The 22,878-nt window shown below is 45.2% G+C and overlaps 1 protein-coding gene across 1 annotated transcript in view; it reads right to left on the bottom strand.

Annotated features, from left to right (window-relative positions):
- The window catches only part of LOC139240447 (B-cell receptor CD22-like), a 136,672-nt gene that overhangs the window by 74,317 nt on the left and 39,477 nt on the right, over positions 1–22,878 (bottom strand). The gene's annotated exons all lie outside the window — the stretch shown is intronic.

Genomic DNA, 22,878 nt, shown 5'->3' with positions numbered 1-22,878 from the left:
GTAGAGGGTATAACACACTGTATGTGTGGGGCAGACGGCATATCACACTGTATGTGTGGGGTAGACGGTATATCGCACTGTATGTGTGGGGTAGACGGTATATCACACTGTATGTGTGGGGTAGAGGGTATATCACACTGTATGTGTGGGGTAGAAGATATATCACACTGTATGTGTGGGGTAGAGGGTTTTTAACACTGTATGTGTGGGGTAGACGGTATATCACACTGTATGTGTGGGGTAGACGGTATATCAACCGTTGTGTGGGTAGAGGGTATATCACACTGTATGTGTGGGGTAGAGGGTATATCACACTGTATGTGTGGGTAGAGGGTATATCACACTGTATGTGCGGGGTAGAGGGTATATCACACTGTATGTGTTGGGGAGAGGGTACATCACACTGTATGTGTTGGGTAGAGGGTATATCACACTGTATGTGTCGGGTAAACGGTACATCACACTGTGTGTGTGGGGTAGAGGGTATATCACATTGTATGTGTGGGGTAGAGTATATCACACTGTTTGTGTTGGGTAGAGTGTATATCACACTGTACGTGTGGGTAGAGGGTATATCACACTGTATGTGTGGGGTAGAGTGTATATCACACTGTATGTGTGGGGTAGAGGGTATATCACACTGTATGTGTGGGTAGAGGGTATATCACACTGAATGTATGGGGTAGACGTTATATCACACTGTATGTGTGTGGTAGAGGGTATATCACACTGTATGTGTGGGGTAGAGGATATATCACACTGTATGTGTGGGGTAGACGGTATATCGCACTGTATGTGTGGGGTAGAGGGTATATTACACTGTATGTGTGGTTAGAGGGTATATCACACTGTATGTGTTGCGTAGAGATTATATCACACTGTATGTGTGGGTAGAGGGTATATCACACTGTATGAGTGGGGTAGAAGGTATATCACACTGTATGTGTGGGGAGAGGGTATATCACACTGTATGTGTGGGTAGAGGGTATAACAGACTGTATGTGTGGGTAGAGGTTATATCACAATGTATGTGTGGGGTAGAGTGTATATCACACTGTATGTGTGGGGTAGAGGGTATATCACACTGTATGTGTGGGTAGAGGGTATATCACACTATGTGTGGGGTAGAGGGTATATCACACTGTATGTGTGGGTAGACGGTATATCACACTGTATGTGTGGGGTAGAGTGTATATCGCACTGTATGTGTGGGGTAGACGGTATATCACACTGTATGTGTGGGTAGAGGGTATATCACACTGTATGTGTGGGGTAGAGGGTATATCAAACTGTATGTGTGGGTAGACGGTATATCACACTGTATGTGTGGGGTAGAGGGTATATCACACAGTATGTGTAGGGTAGACGGTATATCACACTGTATGTGTGGGTAGAGGGTATATCACACTGTATGTGTTGGGTAGAGGGTATATCACACTGTATGTGTGGGTAGTGGGTATATCACACTGTATGTATGGGGCAGAGGGTATATCACACTGTATGTGTGGGGTAGACGGTATATCACACTGTGTGTGTGGGTAGAGGGTATATCACACTGTATGTGTGGGGTAGACTGTATATCACACTGTATGTGTGGGGTAGACGGTATATCACACTGTATGTGTGGGTAGAGGGTATATCACACTGTATGTGTGGGGTAGAGGGTATAACACACTGAATGTGTGGGGTAGAGGGTATATCACACTGTATGTGTGAGTAGAGGGTATAACACACTGTATGTGTTGGGGAGAGCATACATCACACAGTATGTGTTTGTTGAGGGTATAACACACTGTATGTGTGGGTAGAGGGTATAATACACTGTATGTGTGGGGTAGAGGGTATATCACACTGTATGTGTGGGGTAGAAGGTATATGACACTTTATGTGTGGGTAGAGGATATATCACACTGTGTGTGTGGGGTAGAGGGTATATCACACTGTATGTATGGGATAGAGGGTATAACACACTGTATGTGTGGGGTAGAGGGTATAACACACTATGTGTGGGTGGAGGGTATATCACACAGTATGTATGGGGTAGAGGGTATAACACACTATGTATGGGGTAGAGGCTATATCACACTGTATGTGTTGGATAGAGGGTATAGCACACTGTATGTATGGGGTAGAGGGTATAACACACTGTATGTGTGGGGTAGACGGTATATCACACTGTATGTGTGGGGTAGACGGTATATCACACTGTATGTGTGGGGTAGAGGGTATATCACACTGTATGTGTGGGGTAGAGGGTGTATCACACTATGTGTGGTGTAGAGGGTATATCACACTGTATGTGTGGAGTAGACGGTATATCACACTGTATGTGCGGGAAAGACGGTATATCACACTGTATGTGTGGGGTAGACGGTATATCACACTGTATGTGTGGGGTAGAGGGTATATCACACTGTATGTGTGGAGTAGACGGTATATCACACTGTATGTGCGGGAAAGACGGTATATCACACTGTATGTGTGGGGTAGACGGTATATCACACTGTATGTGTGGGGTAGAGGGTATATCACACTGTATGTGTGGGGTAGAAGGTATATCACACTGTATGTGTGGCGTAGAGGGTATATCACACTGTATGTGTGGGGTAGACGATATATCACTCTGTATGTGTGGGGTAGAGGGTATATCACACTGTATGTGTGGGTAGAGGGTATATCAACCCTTGTGTGGGTAGAGGGTATATCACACTGTATGTGTGGGTAGAGGGTATATCACACTGTATGTGTGGGGTAGAGGGTATAACACACTGTATGTGTGGGGTAGAGGGTATAACACACTATGTGTGGGTGGAGGGTATATCACACTGTATGTATGGGGTAGAGGGTATAACACACTATGTATGGGGTAGAGGGTATATCACACTGTATGTGTTGGATAGAGGGTATAGCACACTGTATGTATGGGGTAGAGGGTATAACACACTGTATGTGTGGGGTAGACGGTATATCACACTGTATGTGTGGGGTAGAGGTTATATCACACTGTATGTGTGGGTAGAGGGTATATCACACTGTATGTGTGGGGTAGAGGGTATATCACACTGTATGTGTTGGGGAGAGAGTATATCACACTGTATGTGTGGGGTAGAGGGGACATCACACTGTATGTGTTGGGTAGAGGGTATATCACACAGTATGTGTCGGGTAAACCGTATATCACACTGTGTGTGTGGGGTAGAGGGTATATCACATTGTATGTGTGGGGTAGAGAGTATATAACACTGTTTGTGTGGGTAGAGGGTATATCACACTGTATGTGTGGGTAGAGGGTATATCACACTGTATGTGTGGGGTAGAGGGTATATCACACTGTATGTGTGGAGTAGAGGGTACATCACACTGTATGAGTGGGGTAGAGGGTAAATCACACTGTATGTGTGGGTAGAGGGTATATCACACTGTATGTGTGGGTAGAGGGTATATCACACTGTATGTGTGGGGTAGAGGGTATATCGCACTGTATGTGTGTGTAGAGGTTATATCACACTGTATGTGTGGGTAGAGGGTATATCACATTGTATGTGTTGGGTAGAGGGTATAACACACTGTATGTGTGGGTAGAGGGTATATGACACTGTATGTGTGGGGTAGAGGGTATATCACACTGTGTGTGTGGGGTAGAGGGAATATCACACTGTATGTGTGGGAGAGGGTATATCACACTGTATGTGTGGGGTAGAGGGTATAACACACTGTATGTGTGGGTAGAGGGTATATCACACTGTATGTGTGGGGTAGAGGGTATATCACACTGTATGTGTGTGTAGAGGGTATATCACACTGTATGTGTGGGTAGAGGGTATATCACATTGTATGTGTTGGGTAGAGGGTATATCACACTGTATGTGTGGGTAGAGGATATATGACACTGTATGTGTGGGGTAGAGGGTGTATCACACTGTATGTGTGGGGTAGAGTGTATATCACACTGTATGTGTGGGTAGAGGGTATATCACACTGTATGTGTGGGGTAGAGGGTATACCACACTGTATGTGTGGGGTAGAGGGTATATCACACTGTATGTGTCGGGTAGAGGGTATATCACACCATGTGAGGTGTAGAGGGTATATCACACTCTATGTGTGGGGTAGAGGGTATATCACACTGTATGTGTGGAGTAGAGGGTATATCACACTGTATGTGTGGGGTAGAGGGTATATCACACTGTATGTGTGGGGTAGAGGGTATAACGCACTGTATGTGTTGGGTAGAGAGTATATCACACTGTATGTGTGGGGTAGAGGGTATATCACACTGTATGTGTGGGGAGAGAGTATATCACACTGTATGTGTGGGTAGTGGGTATATCACACTGTATGTATGGGGTAGAGGGTATATCACACTGTATGTGTGGGGTAGACGGTATATCACACTGTATGTGTTGGGTAGAGAGTATATCACACTGTATGTGTGGGTAGTGGGTATATCACACTGTATGTATGGGGTAGAGGGTATATCACACTGTATGTGTGGGGTAGACGGTATATCACACTGTATGTGTGGGTAGAGGGTATATCACACTGTATGTGTGGGGTAGAGGGTATATCACACTGTATGTGTGGGGTAGACGGTATATCACACGGTATGTGTGGGTAGAGGGTATATCACACTGTATGTGTGGGGTAGAGGGTATGACACACTGTATGTGTGGGTAGACGGTATATCACACTGTATGTGTGGGGATAAGGGTATATTACACTGTATGTGTGGGTAGAGGGTGTATCACCCAGTATGTGTGGGGTAGACGGTATATCACACTGTATGTGTGGGTAGAGGGTATATCACACTGTATGTGTTGGGTAGAGGGTATATCACACTGTATGTGTGGGTAGTGGGTATATCACACTGTATGTATGGGGCAGAGGGTATATCACACTGTATGTGTGGGGTAGACGGTATATCACACTGTGTGTGTGGGTAGAGGGTATATCACACTGTATGTGTGGGGTAGACTGTATATCACACTGTATGTGTGGGGTAGACGGTATATCACAATGTATGTGTGGGTAGAGGGTATATCACACTGTATGTGTGAGTAGAGGGTATAACACACTATGTGTTGGGGAGAGCATATATCACACAGTATGTGTTTGTTGAGGGTATAACACACTGTATGTGTGGGTAGAGGGTATAATACACTGTATGTGTGGGGTAGAGGGTATATCACACTGTATGTGTGGGGTAGAAGGTATATGACACTTTATGTGTGGGTAGAGGATATATCACACTGTGTGTGTGGGATAGAGGGTATATCACACTGTATGTGTGGGATAGAGGGTATAACACACTGTATGTGTGGGGTAGAGGGTATAACACACTATGTGTGGGTGGAGGGTATATCACACTGTATGTATGGGGTAGAGGGTATAACACACTATGTATGGGGTAGAGGGTATATCACACTGTATGTGTTGGATAGAGGGTATAGCACACTGTATGTATGGGGTAGAGGGTATAACACACTGTATGTGTGGGGTAGACGGTATATCACACTGTATGTGTGGGGTAGACGGTATATCACACTGTATGTGTGGGGTAGAGGGTATATCACACTGTATGTGTGGGGTAGAGGGTGTATCACACTATGTGTGGTGTAGAGGGTATATCACACTGTATGTGTGGAGTAGACGGTATATCACACTGTATGTGCGGGAAAGACGGTATATCACACTGTATGTGTGGGGTAGACGGTATATCACACTGTATGTGTGGGGTAGAGGGTATATCACACTGTATGTGTGGGGTGAAAGGTATATCACACTGTATGTGTGGCGTAGAGGGTATATCACACTGTATGTGTGGGGTAGACGATATATCACTCTGTATGTGTGGGGTAGAGGGTATATCACACTCTATGTATGGGGTAGACGGTATATCACACTGTATGTGTGGGTAGAGGGTATATCAACCCTTGTGTGGGTAGAGGGTATATCACACTGTATGTGTGGGGTAGAGGTTATATCACACTGTATGTGTGGGTAGAGGGTATATCACACTGTATGTGTGGGGTAGAGGGTATATCACACTGTATGTGTTGGGGAGAGAGTCTATCACACTGTATGTGTGGGGTAGAGGGTACATCACACTGTATGTGTTGGGTAGAGGGTATATTACACAGTATGTGTCGGGTAAACCGTATATCACACTGTGTGTGTGGGGTAGAGGGTATATCACATTGTATGTGTGGGGTAGAGAGTATATAACACTGTTTGTGTGGGTAGAGGGTATATCACACTGTATGTGTGGGTAGAGGGTATATCACACTGTATGTGTGGGGTAGAGGGTATATCACACTGTATGTGTGGAGTAGAGGGTACATCACACTGTATGAGTGGGGTAGAGGGTAAATCACACTGTATGTGTGGGTAGAGGGTATATCACACTGTATGTGTGGGTAGAGGGTATATCACACTGTATGTGTGGGGTAGAGGGGATATCACACTGTATGTGTGTGTAGAGGTTATATCACACTGTATGTGTGGGTAGAGGGTATATCACATTGTATGTGTTGGGTAGAGGGTATAACACACTGTATGTGTGGGTAGAGGGTATATGACACTGTATGTGTGGGGTAGAGGGTATATCACACTGTGTGTGTGGGGTAGAGGGTATATCACACTGTATGTGTGGGTAGAAGGTATATCACACTGTATGTGTGGGGTAGAGGGTATAACACACTGTATGTGTGGGTAGAGGGTATATCACACTGTATGTGTGGGGTAGAGGGTATATCACACTGTATGTGTGTGTAGAGGGTATATCACACTGTATGTGTGGGTAGAGGGTATATCACATTGTATGTGTTGGGTAGAGTGTATATCACACTGTATGTGTGGGTAGAGGGTATATGACACTGTATGTGTGGGTAGAGGGTATATCACACTGTATGTGTGGGGTAGAGGGTATATCACACTGTATGTGTGGGGTAGAGTGTATATCACACTGTATGTGTGGGTAGAGGGTATATCACACTGTATGTGTGGGGTAGAGGCTTTACCACACTGTATGTGTGGGGTAGAGGGTATATCACACTGTATGTGTCGGGTAGAGGGTATATCACACCATGTGAGGTGTAGAGGGTATATCACACTCTATGTGTGGGATAGAGGGTATATCACACTGTATGTGTGGGGTAGAGGGTATATCACACGGTATGTGTGGGGTAGAGGGTATATCACACTGTATGTGTGGGGTAGAGTGTATATCACACTGTATGTGTGGGGTAGAGGGTATAACACACTGTATGTGTGGGGTAGAGGGTATATCACACTGTATGTGTGGGTAGAGGGTATAATCACACTGTATGTGTGGTGTAGAGGGTATATTACATTGTATGTGTGGGTAGAGGGTGTATCACACAGTATGTGTGGGGTAGAGGGTATATTACACTGTATGTGTGGGTAGACGGTATATCACACTGTATGTGTGGGTAGAGGGTATATCACACTGTATGTATGGGGTAGAGGGTATATCACACTGTATGTGTGGGGTAGACGGTATATCACACTGTATGTGTGGGTAGAGGGTATATCACACTGTATGTGTGGGGTTTAGGGTATATCACACTGTATGTGTGGGGTAGACGGTATATCACACTGTATGTGTGGGTAGAGGGTATATCACACTGTATGTGTGGGTAGAGGGTATAACACACTGTATGTGTTGGGTATAGCGTATATCACACTGTATATGTTGGGTAGAGGGTATAACACTCTGTATGTGTGGGTAGAGGGTATAACACACTGTATGTGTGGGGTAGAGGGTATATCACACTGTATGTGTGGGGTAGAGGGTATAACACACTGTATGTGTGGGGTAAAGGGTATATCACACTGTATGTGTGGGGTAGAAGGTATATGACACTGTATGTGTGGGTAGAGGGTATATCACACTGCATGTGTGGGGTAGAGGGTATATCGCACTGTATGTGTGGGTGGAGGGTATATCACACTGTATGTATGGGGTAGAGGGTATAACACACTGTATCTGTGGGGTAGAGGGTATAACACACTTTGTGTGGGTGGAGGGTATATCACACTGTATGTATGGGGTAGAGGGTATAACACACTATGTATGGGGTAGAGGGTATATCACACTGTATGTGTTGGATAGAGGGTATATCACACTGTATGTATGGGGTAGAGGGTATAACACACTGTATGTGTGGGGTAGACGGTATATCACACTGTATGTGTGGGGTAGACGGTATATCACACTGTATGTTTGGGGTCGAGGGTATATCACACTGTATGTGTGGGGTAGAGGGTATATCACACTATGTGTGGTGTAGAGGGTATATCACACTGTATGTGTGGGGTAGACGGTATATCACACTGTATGTGTGGGGTAGACGGTATATCACACTGTATGTGTGGGGTAGAGGGTATATCACACTGTATGTGTGGGGTAGAGGGTATATCACACTGTATGTGTGGGGTAGAGGGTATATCACACTGTATGTGTGGGGTAGAGTGTATATCACACTGTTTGTGTGGGGTAGACGGTATATCACACTGTATGTGTGGGGTAGAGGGTATATCACACTGTATGTGTGGGTAGAGGGTATATCACACTGTATGTGTGGGGTAGAGGGTATATCACACTGTATGTGTGGGGTAGACCGTATATCACACTGTATGTGTGGGTAGAGGGTATATCACACTGTATGTGTGGGGTAGAGGGTATGACACACTGTATGTGTGGGTAGAGGGTATATCACACTGTATGTGTTGGGTAGAGGGTATATCACACTCTATGTGTGGGTAGAGGGTATAACACACTGTATGTGTGGGGTAGAGGGTATATCACACTGTATGTGTGGGGTAGAGGGTATAACACACTGTATGTGTGGGGTAGAGGGTATATCACACTGTATGTGTGGGGTAGAAGGTATATGACACTGTATGTGTGGGTAGAGGGTATATCACACTGCATGTGTGGAGTAGAGGGTATATCGCACTGTATGTGTGGGTGGAGGGTATATCACACTGTATGTATGGGGTAGAGGGTATAACACACTGTATGTGTGGGGTAGAGGGTATAACACACTTTGTGTGGGTGGAGGGTATATCACACTGTATGTATGGGGTAGAGGGTATAACACACTATGTATGGGGTAGAGGGTATATCACACTGTATGTGTTGGATAGAGGGTATATCACACTGTATGTATGGGGTAGAGGGTATAACACACTGTATGTGTGGGGTAGACGGTATATCACACTGTATGTGTGGGGTAGACGGTATATCACACTGTATGTTTGGGGTAGAGGGTATATCACACTGTGTGTGTGGGGTAGAGGGTATATCACACTATGTGTGGTGTAGAGGGTATATCACACTGTATGTGTGGGGAAGACGGTATATCACACTGTATGTGTGGGGTAGAGGGTATATCACACTGTATGTGTGGGGTAGAGGGTATATCACACTGTATGTGTGGGGTAGAGGGTATATCACACTGTATGTGTGGGGTAGAAGGTATATCACACTGTATGTGTGGGGTAGAGTGTATATCACACTGTTTGTGTGGGGTAGACGGTATATCACACTGTATGTGTGGGGTAGACGGTATATCAACCGTAGTGTGGGTAGAGGGTATATCACACTGAATGTGTTGGTTAGAGGGTATATCACACTGTATGTGTGGGAAGAGGGTATATCACACTGTATGTGTGGGGTAGAGGGTATATCACACTGTATGTGTTGGGGAGAGGGTATATCAAACTGTATGTGTGGGGTAGAGGGTATATCACACTGTATGTGTTGGGTATAGGGTATATCACACTGTATGTGTCGGGTAAACGGAAAATCACACTGTGTGTGTGGGGTAGAGGGTATATCACATTGTATGTGTGGGGTAGAGAGTATATCACACTGTTTGTGTTGGGTAGAGTGTATATCACACTGTATGTGTGGGTAGAGGGTATATCACACTGTATGTGTGGGGTAGAGGGTATATCACACTGTATGAGTGGGGTAGAGGGTATATCACACTGTATGTGTGGGTAGAGGGTATATCACACTGTATGTGTGGGGTAGAGGGTATATCACACTGTATGTGTGGGGTAGAGGGTATATCACACTATGTGAGGTGTGGAGGGTATATCACACTGTATGTGTGGGGTAGAGGGTATATCACACTGTATGTGTGGGGTAGAGGGTATATCACACTGTATGTGTGGGTAGAGGGTATATCACACTGTATTTGTTGGGTAGACGGTATATCACACTGTATGTGTGGGGTAGAGGGTATATTACACTGTATGTGTGGTAGAGGGTGAATCACACAGTATGTGTGGGGTAGACGGTATATCACACTGTATGTGTTGGTAGAGGGTATATCACACTGTATGTGTTGGGTAGAGGGTATATCACACTGTATGTGTGGGTAGTGGGTATATCACACTGTATGTATGGGGTAGAGGGTATATCACACTGTATGTGTGGGGTCGACGGTATATCACATTGTATGTGTGGGTCGAGGGTATATCACATTGTCTGTGTGGGGTAGAGGGTATATCACACTGTATGTGTGGGGTAGAGGGTATAACACAATGTATGTGTTGGGTAGAGGGTATATCACATTGTATGTATGGGTAGAGCGTATAACACACTGTATGTGTTGGGTAGAGTGTATATCACACTGTATGTGTGGGTAGAGGGTATAACACACTGTATGTGTGGTGTAGAGGGTATATCACACTGTATGTGTGGGGTAGACGGTATATCACACTGTATGTGTGGGGTAGACGGTATATCACACTCTATGTGTGGGGTAGAGGGTATATCAGACTGTATGTGTGGGTAGAGGGTATATCACACTGTATGTGTGGGTAGAGTGTATATCACACTGTATGATTGGGGTAGAGTGTATATCACACTGTATGTGTGGGGTAGAGGGTATATCACACTGTATGTGTGGGGTAGAGGGTATATCACACTGTGTGTGTGGGGTGGAGGGTATATCACACTGTATGTGTGGGGTAGAGGGTATATCACACTGTATGTGTGTGGTGGAGGATATAACACTGTATGTGTTGGGTAGAGGGTATATCACACTGTAAGTGTGGGTAGAGGGTATATCACACTGTATGTGTTGGGAAAGGGTATATCACACTGTATGTGTTGGGTAGAGCGTATATCACACTGTATGTGTGGGGTAGAGGGTATAACACACTGTATGTGTGGGGTAGAGGGTATATCACACTGTATGTGTGGGGTAGAAGGTATATGACACTGTATGTGTGGGTAGAGGGTATATCACACTGCATGTGTGGAGTAGAGGGTATATCGCACTGTATGTGTGGGTGGAGGGTATATCACACTGTATGTATGGGGTAGAGGGTATAACACACTGTATGTGTGGGGTAGAGGGTATAACACACTTTGTGTGGGTGGAGGGTATATCACACTGTATGTATGGGGTAGAGGGTATAACACACTATGTATGGGGTAGAGGGTATATCACACTGTATGTGTTGGATAGAGGGTATATCACACTGTATGTATGGGGTAGAGGGTATAACACACTGTATGTGTGGGGTAGACAGTATATCACACTGTATGTGTGGGGTAGACGGTATATCACACTGTATGTTTGGGGTAGAGGGTATATCACACTGTGTGTGTGGGGTAGAGGGTATATCACACTATGTGTGGTGTAGAGGGTATATCACACTGTATGTGTGGGGAAGACGGTATATCACACTGTATGTGTGGGGTAGAGGGTATATCACACTGTATGTGTGGGGTAGAGGGTATATCACACTGTATGTGTGGGGTAGAGGGTATATCACACTGTATGTGTGGGGTAGAAGGTATATCACACTGTATGTGTGGGGTAGAGTGTATATCACACTGTTTGTGTGGGGTAGACGGTATATCACACTGTATGTGTGGGGTAGACGGTATATCAACCGTAGTGTGGGTAGAGGGTATATCACACTGAATGTGTTGGTTAGAGGGTATATCACACTGTATGTGTGGGTAGAGTGTATATCACACTGTATGTGTGGGGTAGAGGGTATATCACACTGTATGTGTTGGGGAGAGGGTATATCAAACTGTATGTGTGGGGTAGAGGGTATATCACACTGTATGTGTTGGGTATAGGGTATATCACACTGTATGTGTCGGGTAAACGGAAAATCACACTGTGTGTGTGGGGTAGAGGGTATATCACATTGTATGTGTGGGGTAGAGAGTATATCACACTGTTTGTGTTGGGTAGAGTGTATATCACACTGTATGTGTGGGTAGAGGGTATATCACACTGTATGTGTGGGTAGAGGGTATATCACACTGTATGTGTGGGGTAGAGGGTATATCACACTGTATGAGTGGGGTAGAGGGTATATCACACTGTATGTGTGGGTAGAGGGTATATCACACTGTATGTGTGGGGTAGAGGGTATATCACACTATGTGAGGTGTGGAGGGTATATCACACTGTATGTGTGGGGTAGAGGGTATATCACACTGTATGTGTGGGGTAGAGGGTATATCACACTGTATGTGTGGGTAGAGGGTATATCACACTGTATTTGTTGGGTAGACGGTATATCACACTGTATGTGTGGGGTAGAGGGTATATTACACTGTATGTGTGGTAGAGGGTGAATCACACAGTATGTGTGGGGTAGACGGTATATCACACTGTATGTGTGGGTAGAGGGTATATCACACTGTATGTGTTGGGTAGAGGGTATATCACACTGTATGTGTGGGTAGTGGGTATATCACACTGTATGTATGGGGTAGAGGGTATATCACACTGTATGTGTGGGGTAGACGGTGTATCACATTGTATGTGTGGGTCGAGGGTATATCACATTGTCTGTGTGGGGTAGAGGGTATATCACACTGTGTGTGTGGGGTAGACAGTATATCACAATGTATGTGTGGGTGGAGGGTATATCACACTGTATGTGTGGGGTAGAGGGTATAACACAATGTATGTGTTGGGTAGAGGGTATATCACACTGTATGTGTGGGTAGAGGGTATAACACACTGTATGTGTGGTGTAGAGGGTATATCACACTGTATGTGTGGGGTAGACGGTATATCACACTGTATGTGTGGGGTAGACGGTATATCACACTCTATGTGTGGGGTAGAGGGTATATCACACTGTATGTGTGGGGTAGAGGGTATATCACACTGTATGTGTGGGGTAGAAGGTATATCACACTGTATGTGTGGGGTAGAGGGTATATCACACTGTATGTGTCGGGTAAACGGTATATCACACTGTGTGTGTGGGGTAGAGGGTATATCACATTGTATGTGTGGGGTAGAGAGTATATCACACTGTTTGTGTTGGGTAGAGTGTATATCACACTGTATGTGTGGGTAGAGGGTATATCACACTGTATGTGTGGGGTAGAGGGTATATCACACTGTATGTGTGGGGTAGAGGGTATATCACACTGTATGTGTGGGTAGAGGGTATATCACACTGTATGTGTGGGGTAGAGGGTATATCACACTGTATGAGTGGGGTAGAGGGTATATCACACTGTATGTGTGGGTAGAGGGTATTTCACACTGTATGTGTGGGGTAGAGGGTATATCACACTGTATGTGTGGGGTAGAGGGTATATCACACTGTGTGTGTGGGGTAGAGGGTATATCACATTGTATGTGTGGGGTAGAGAGTATATCACACTGTTTGTGTTGGGTAGAGTGTATATCACACTGTATGTGTGGGTAGAGGGTATATCACACTGTATGTGTGGGGTAGCGGGTATATCACACTGTATGTGTGGGTAGAGGGTATATCACACTGTATGTGTGGGTAGAGGGTATATCACACTGTATGTGTGGGGTAGAGGGTATATCACACTGTATGAGTGGGGTAGAGGGTATATCACACTGTATGTGTGGGTAGAGGGTATATCACACTGTATGTGTGGGTAGAGGGTATTTCACACTGTATGTGTGGGGTAGAGGGTATATCACACTGTATGTGTGGGGTAGAGGGTATATCACGCTGTCTGTGTGGGGTAGAGGGTATATCACACTATGTGAGGTGTAGAGGGTATATCACGCTGTATGTGTGGGGCAGAGGGTATATCACACTGTATGTGTGGGGTAGAGGGTATAACACACTGTATGTGTTGGGTAGAGAGTATATCACACTGTATGTGTGGGGTAGAGGGTATATCACACTGTATGTGTGGGGTAGAGGGTATATCACACTGTATGTGTGGGGTAGAGGGTATAACACACTGTATGTGTGGGTAGAGGGTATAACACACTGTATGTGTGGGGTAGAGGGTATATCACACTGTATGTGTGGCGTAGAGGGTATATCACACTGTATGTGTGGGGTAGAGTGTATAACACACTGTATGTGTGGGTAGAGGGTATTTCACACTGTATGTGTGGGGTAGAGGGTATATCACGCTGTCTGTGTGGGGTCGAGGGTATATCACACTATGTGAGGTGTAGAGGGTATATCACACTGTATGTGTGGGGCAGAGGGTATATCACACTGTATGTGTGGGGTAGAGGGTATATCACACTGTATGTGTTGGGTAGAGGGTATATCACACTGTATGTGTGGGTAGAGCGTATATCACACTGTATGTGTGGGGTAGAGGGTATATCACACTGTATGTGTTGGGGAGAGGGTATATCACACTGTATGTGTGGGGCAGAGGGTATATCACACTGTATGTGTTGGGTAGAGGGTATATCACACTGTATGTGTCGGGTAAACGGTATATCACACTGTATGTGTGGGTAGAGGGTATATCACACTGTATGTGTGGGGTAGAGGGTATATCACACTGTATGTGTTGGGGAGAGGGTATATCACACTGTATGTGTGGGGTAGAGGGTATATCACACTGTATGTGTTGGGTATAGGGTATATCACACTGTATGTGTCGGGTAAACGGAAATTCACACTGTGTGTGTGGGGTAGAGGGTATATCACATTGTATGTGTGGGGTAGAGAGTATATCACACTGTTTGTGTTGGGTAGAGTGTATATCACACTGTATGTGTGGGTAGAGGGTATATCACACTGTATGTGTGGGGTAGAGGGTATATCACACTGTATGTGTGGGGTAGAGGGTATATCACACTGTATGTGTGGGTAGAGGGTATATCACAATGTATGTGTGGGGTAGAGGGTATATCACACTGTATGTGTGGGGTAGAGGGTATATCACACTGTATGAGTGGGGTAGAGGGTATATCACACTGTATGTGTGGGTAGAGGGTATATCACACTGTATGTGTGGGGTAGAGGGTATATCACACTGTATGTGTGGGGTAGAGGGTATATCACACTGTATGTGTGGGGTAGAGGGTATATCACACTATGTGAGGTGTAGAGGGTATATCACACTGTATGTGTGGGGTAGAGGGTATATCACACTGTATGTGTGGGGTAGAGGGTATAACACACTGTATGTGTTGGGTAGAGAGTATATCACACTGTATGTGTGGGGTAGAGGGTATATCACACTGTATGTGTGGGTAGTGGGTATATCACACTGTATGTATGGGGTAGAGGGTATATCACACTGTATGTGTGGGGTAGACGGTATATCACATTGTATGTGTGGGTCGAGGGTATATCACACTGTCTGTGTGGGGTAGAGGGTATATCACACTGTATGTGTGGGGTAGACAGTATATCACACTGCATGTGTGGGTGGAGGGTATATCACACTGTATGTGTGGGGTAGAGGGTATAACACAATGTATGTGTTGGGTAGAGGGTATATCACACTGTATGTGTGGGGTAGAAGGTATATGACACTGTATGTGTGGGGTAGAGGGTATATCACACTGTGTGTGTGGGGTGGAGGGTATATCACACTGTATGTGTGGGGTAGAGGGTATATCACACTGTATGTGTGTGGTGGAGGATATAACACTGTATGTGTTGGGTAGAGGGTATATCACACTGTAAGTGTGGGTAGAGGGTATATCACACTGTATGTGTTGGGAAAGGGTATATCACACTGTATGTGTTGGGTAGAGCGTATATCACACTGTATGTGTGGGGTAGAGGGTATAACACACTGTATGTGTGGGGTAGAGGGTATATCACACTGTATGTGTGGGGTAGAAGGTATATGACACTGTATGTGTGGGTAGAGGGTATATCACACTGCATGTGTGGAGTAGAGGGTATATCGCACTGTATGTGTGGGTGGAGGGTATATCACACTGTATGTATGGGGTAGAGGGTATAACACACTGTATGTGTGGGGTAGAGGGTATAACACACTTTGTGTGGGTGGAGGGTATATCACACTGTATGTATGGGGTAGAGGGTATAACACACTATGTATGGGGTAGAGGGTATATCACACTGTATGTGTTGGATAGAGGGTATATCACACTGTATGTATGGGGTAGAGGGTATAACACACTGTATGTGTGGGGTAGACGGTATATCACACTGTATGTGTGGGGTAGACGGTATATCACACTGTATGTTTGGGGTAGAGGGTATATCACACTGTGTGTGTGGGGTAGAGGGTATATCACACTATGTGTGGTGTAGAGGGTATATCACACTGTATGTGTGGGGAAGACGGTATATCACACTGTATGTGTGGGGTAGAGGGTATATCACACTGTATGTGTGGGGTAGAGGGTATATCACACTGTATGTGTGGGGTAGAGGGTATATCACACTGTATGTGTGGGGTAGAAGGTATATCACACTGTATGTGTGGGGTAGAGTGTATATCACACTGTTTGTGTGGGGTAGACGGTATATCACACTGTATGTGTGGGGTAGACGGTATATCAACCGTAGTGTGGGTAGAGGGTATATCACACTGAATGTGTTGGTTAGAGGGTATATCACACTGTATGTGTGGGTAGAGGGTATATCACACTGTATGTGTGGGGTAGAGGGTATATCACACTGTATGTGTTGGGGAGAGGGTATATCAAACTGTATGTGTGGGGTAGAGGGTATATCACACTGTATGTGTTGGGTATAGGGTATATCACACTGTATGTGTCGGGTAAACGGAAAATCACACTGTGTGTGTGGGGTAGAGGGTATATCACATTGTATGTGTGGGGTAGAGAGTATATCACACTGTTTGTGTTGGGTAGAGTGTATATCACACTGTATGTGTGGGTAGAGGGTATATCACACTGTATGTGTGGGGTAGAGGGTATATCACACTGTATGTGTGGGGTAGAGGGTATATCACACTATGTGAGGTGTGGAGGGTATATCACACTGTATGTGTGGGGTAGAGGGTATATCACACTGTATGTGTGGGGTAGAGGGTATATCACACTGTATGTGTGGGTAGAGGGTATATCACACTGTATTTGTTGGGTAGACGGTATATCACACTGTATGTGTGGGGTAGAGGGTATATTACACTGTATGTGTGGTAGAGGGTGAATCACACAGTATGTGTGGGGTAGACGGTATATCACACTGTATGTGTGGGTAGAGGGTATATCACACTGTATGTGTTGGGTAGAGGGTATATCACACTGTATGTGTGGGTAGTGGGTATATCACACTGTATGTATGGGGTAGAGGGTATATCACACTGTATGTGTGGGGTAGACGGTATATCACATTGTATGTGTGGGTCGAGGGTATATCACATTGTCTGTGTGGGGTAGAGGGTATATCACACTGTGTGTGTGGGGTAGACAGTATATCACAATGTATGTGTGGGTGGAGGGTATATCACACTGTATGTGTGGGGTAGAGGGTATAACACAATGTATGTGTTGGGTAGAGGGTATATCACACTGTATGTATGGGTAGAGCGTATAACACACTGTATGTGTTGGGTAGAGTGTATATCACACTGTATGTGTGGGTAGAGGGTATAACACACTGTATGTGTGGTGTAGAGGGTATATCACACTGTATGTGTGGGGTAGACGGTATATCACACTGTATGTGTGGGGTAGACGGTATATCACACTCTATGTGTGGGGTAGAGGGTATATCACACTGTATGTGTGGGGTAGAGGGTATATCACACTGTATGTGTGGGGTAGAAGGTATATCACACTGTATGTGTGGGGTAGAGGGTATATCACACTGTATGTGTCGGGTAAACGGTATATCACACTGTGTGTGTGGGGTAGAGGGTATATCACATTGTATGTGTGGGGTAGAGAGTATATCACACTGTTTGTGTTGGGTAGAGTGTATATCACACTGCATGTGTGGGTAGAGGGTATATCACACTGTATGTGTGGGGTAGAGGGTATATCACACTGTATGTGTGGGGTAGAGGGTATATCACACTGTATGTGTGGGTAGAGGGTATATCACACTGTATGTGTGGGGTAGAGGGTATATCACACTGTATGAGTGGGGTAGAGGGTATATCACACTGTATGTGTGGGTAGAGGGTATTTCACACTGTATGTGTGGGGTAGAGGGTATATCACACTGTATGTGTGGGGTAGAGGGTATATCACACTGTGTGTGTGGGGTAGAGGGTATATCACATTGTATGTGTGGGGTAGAGAGTATATCACACTGTTTGTGTTGGGTAGAGTGTATATCACACTGTATGTGTGGGTAGAGGGTATATCACACTGTATGTGTGGGGTAGAGGGTATATCACACTGTATGTGTGGGGTAGCGGGTATATCACACTGTATGTGTGGGTAGAGGGTATATCACACTGTATGTGTGGGTAGAGGGTATATCACACTGTATGTGTGGGGTAGAGGGTATATCACACTGTATGAGTGGGGTAGAGGGTATATCACACTGTATGTGTGGGTAGAGGGTATATCACACTGTATGTGTGGGTAGAGGGTATTTCACACTGTATGTGTGGGGTAGAGGGTATATCACACTGTATGTGTGGGGTAGAGGGTATATCACGCTGTCTGTGTGGGGTAGAGGGTATATCACACTATGTGAGGTGTAGAGGGTATATCACGCTGTATGTGTGGGGCAGAGGGTATATCACACTGTATGTGTGGGGTAGAGGGTATAACACACTGTATGTGTTGGGTAGAGAGTATATCACACTGTATGTGTGGGGTAGAGGGTATATCACACTGTATGTGTGGGGTAGAGGGTATATCACACTGTATGTGTGGGGTAGAGGGTATAACACACTGTATGTGTGGGTAGAGGGTATAACACACTGTATGTGTGGGGTAGAGGGTATATCACACTGTATGTGTGGCGTAGAGGGTATATCACACTGTATGTGTGGGGTAGAGTGTATAACACACTGTATGTGTGGGTGGAGGGTATTTCACACTGTATGTGTGGGGTAGAGGGTATATCACGCTGTCTGTGTGGGGTCGAGGGTATATCACACTATGTGAGGTGTAGAGGGTATATCACACTGTATGTGTGGGGCAGAGGGTATATCACACTGTATGTGTGGGGTAGAGGGTATATCACACTGTATGTGTTGGGTAGAGGGTATATCACACTGTATGTGTGGGTAGAGGCTATAACACACTGTATGTGTTGGTAGAGCGTATTTCACACTGTATGTGTTTGGTAGAGGGTATAACACACTGTATGTGTGGGTAGAGGGTATAACACACTGTATGTGTGGGGTAGAGGGTATATCACACTGTATGTGTGGCGTAGAGGGTATATCACACTGTATGTGTGGGGTAGAGTGTATAACACACTGTATGTGTGGGGTAGAGGGTATATCACACTGTATGTGTGGGGTAGAAGGTATATGACACTGTATGTGTGGGTAGAGGGTATATCACACTGTATGTGTGGGGTAGAGGGTATATCGCACTGTATGTGTGGATAGAGGGTATATCACACTGTATGTATGGGGTAGAGGGTATAACACACTGTATGTGTGGGGTAGAGGGTATAACACAATATGTGTGGGTAGAAGGTATATCACACTGTATGTGTGGGGTAGACGGTATATCACACTGTATGTGTGGGGTAGACGGTATATCACATTGTATGTGTGGGGTAGACGGTATATCACACTCTATGTGTGGGGTAGAGGGTATATCACACTGTATGTGTGGGGTAGAGGGTATATCACACTGTATGTGTGGGTAGAGAGTATATCACACTGTATGTGTGGGCTAGCGGGTATATCACACTGTATGTGTTGGGGAGAGGGTATATCACACTGTATGTGTGGGGTAGACGGTATATCACACTGTATGTGTGGGGTAGACGGTATATCACATTGTATGTGTGGGGTAGAAGGTATATCACACTGTATGTGTGGGGTAGAGGGTATATCACACTGTATGTGTGGGGTAGATGGTATATCACACTGTATGTGTGGGTAGAGGGTATATCACACTGTATGTGTGGGGTAGAGGGTATATCACACTGTATGTGTTGGGGAGAGGGTATATCACACTGTATGTGTGGGGCAGAGGGTATATCACACTGTATGTGTTGGGTAGAGGGTATATCACACTGTATGTGTCGGGTAAACGGTATATCACACTGTATGTGTGGGTAGAGGGTATATCACACTGTATGTGTGGGGTAGAGGGTATATCACACTGTATGTGTTGGGGAGAGGGTATATCACACTGTATGTGTGGGGTAGAGGGTATATCACACTGTATGTGTTGGGTATAGGGTATATCACACTGTATGTGTCGGGTAAACGGAAAATCACACTGTGTGTGTGGGGTAGAGGGTATATCACATTGTATGTGTGGGGTAGAGAGTATATCACACTGTTTGTGTTGGGTAGAGTGTATATCACACTGTATGTGTGGGTAGAGGGTATATCACACTGTATGTGTGGGGTAGAGGGTATATCACACTGTATGTGTGGGGTAGAGGGTATATCACACTGTATGTGTGGGTAGAGGGTATATCACAATGTATGTGTGGGGTAGAGGGTATATCACACTGTATGTGTGGGGTAGAGGGTATATCACACTGTATGAGTGGGGTAGAGGGTATATCACACTGTATGTGTGGGTAGAGGGTATATCACACTGTATGTGTGGGGTAGAGGGTATATCACACTGTATGTGTGGGGTAGAGGGTATATCACACTGTATGTGTGGGGTAGAGGGTATATCACACTATGTGAGGTGTAGAGGGTATATCACACTGTATGTGTGGGGTAGAGGGTATATCACACTGAATGTGTGGGGTAGAGGGTATAACACACTGTATGTGTTGGGTAGAGAGTATATCACACTGTATGTGTGGGGTAGAGGGTATATCACACTGTATGTGTGGGTAGTGGGTATATCACACTGTATGTATGGGGTAGAGGGTATATCACACTGTATGTGTGGGGTAGACGGTATATCACATTGTATGTGTGGGTCGAGGGTATATCACACTGTCTGTGTGGGGTAGAGGGTATATCACACTGTATGTGTGGGGTAGACAGTATATCACACTGCATGTGTGGGTGGAGGGTATATCACACTGTATGTGTGGGGTAGAGGGTATAACACAATGTATGTGTTGGGTAGAGGGTATATCACACTGTATGTATGGGTAGAGCGGAAAACACACTGTATGTGTTGGGTAGAGCGTATATCACACTGTATGTGTGGGGTAGACGGTATATCACACTGTATGTGTGGGGTAGACGGTATATCACACTCTATGTGTGGGGTAGAGGGTATATCACACTGTATGTGTGGGGTAGAGGGTATATCACACTGTATGTGTGGGGTAGAAGGTATATCACACTGTATGTGTGGGGTAGAGGGTATATCACACTGTATGTGTGGGGTAGATGGTATATCACACTGTATGTGTGGGGTAGACGGTATATCAACCGTTGTGTGGGTAGAGGGTATATCACACTGTATGTGTGGGGTAGAGGGTATATCACAGTGTATGTGTGGGTAGAGGGTATATCACACTGTATGTGTGGGGTAGAGGGTATATCACACTGTATGTGTTGGGGAGAGGGTATATCACACTGTATGTGTGGGGTAGAGGGTATATCACACTGTATGTGTTGGGTAGAGGGTATATCACACTGTATGTGTCGGGTAAACGGTATATCACACTGTGTGTGTGGGGTAGAGGGTATATCACATTGTATGTGTGGGGTAGAGAGTATATCACACTGTTTGTGTTGGGTAGAGTGTATATCACACTGTATGTGTGGGTAAAGGGTATATCACACTGTATGTGTGGGGTAGAGGGTATATCACACTGTATGTGTGGGGTAGAGGGTATATCACACTGTATGTGTGGGTAGATGGTATATCACACTGTATGTGTGGGGTAGAGGGTATATCACACTGTATGAGTGGGGTAGAGGGTATATCACACTGTATGTGTGGGTAGAGGGTATTTCACACTGTATGTGTGGGGTAGAGGGTATATCACACTGTATGTGTGGGGTAGAGGGTATATCACACTGTGTGTGTGGGGTAGAGGGTATATCACATTGTATGTGTGGGGTAGAGAGTATATCACACTGTTTGTGTTGGGTAGAGTGTATATCACACTGTATGTGTGGGTAGAGGGTATATCACACTGTATGTGTGGGATAGAGGGTATATCACACTGTATGTGTGGGGTAGCGGGTATATCACACTGTATGTGTGGGTAGAGGGTATATCACACTGTATGTGTAGGTAGAGGGTATATCACACTGTATGTGTGGGGTAGAGGGTATATCACACTGTATGTGTGGGTAGAGGGTATTTCACACTGTATGTGTGGGGTAGAGGGTATATCACACTATGTGAGGTGTAGTGGGTATATCACACTGTATGTGTGGGGCAGAGGGTATATCACACTGTATGTGTGGGGTAGAGGGTATAACACACTGTATGTGTTGGGTAGAGAGTATATCACACTGTATGTGTGGGGTAGAGGGTATATCACACTGTATGTGTGGGTAGAGGGTATATCACACTGTATGTGTGGGGT

The sequence above is a fragment of the Pristiophorus japonicus genome, chromosome 31, assembly GCF_044704955.1.
Source record: "Pristiophorus japonicus isolate sPriJap1 chromosome 31, sPriJap1.hap1, whole genome shotgun sequence".
Taxonomy (NCBI): Eukaryota; Metazoa; Chordata; class Chondrichthyes; family Pristiophoridae; genus Pristiophorus; species Pristiophorus japonicus.
Note: the sequence above shows the minus strand (reverse complement) of the source record. Positions and strands in the feature narration are given on the sequence as shown.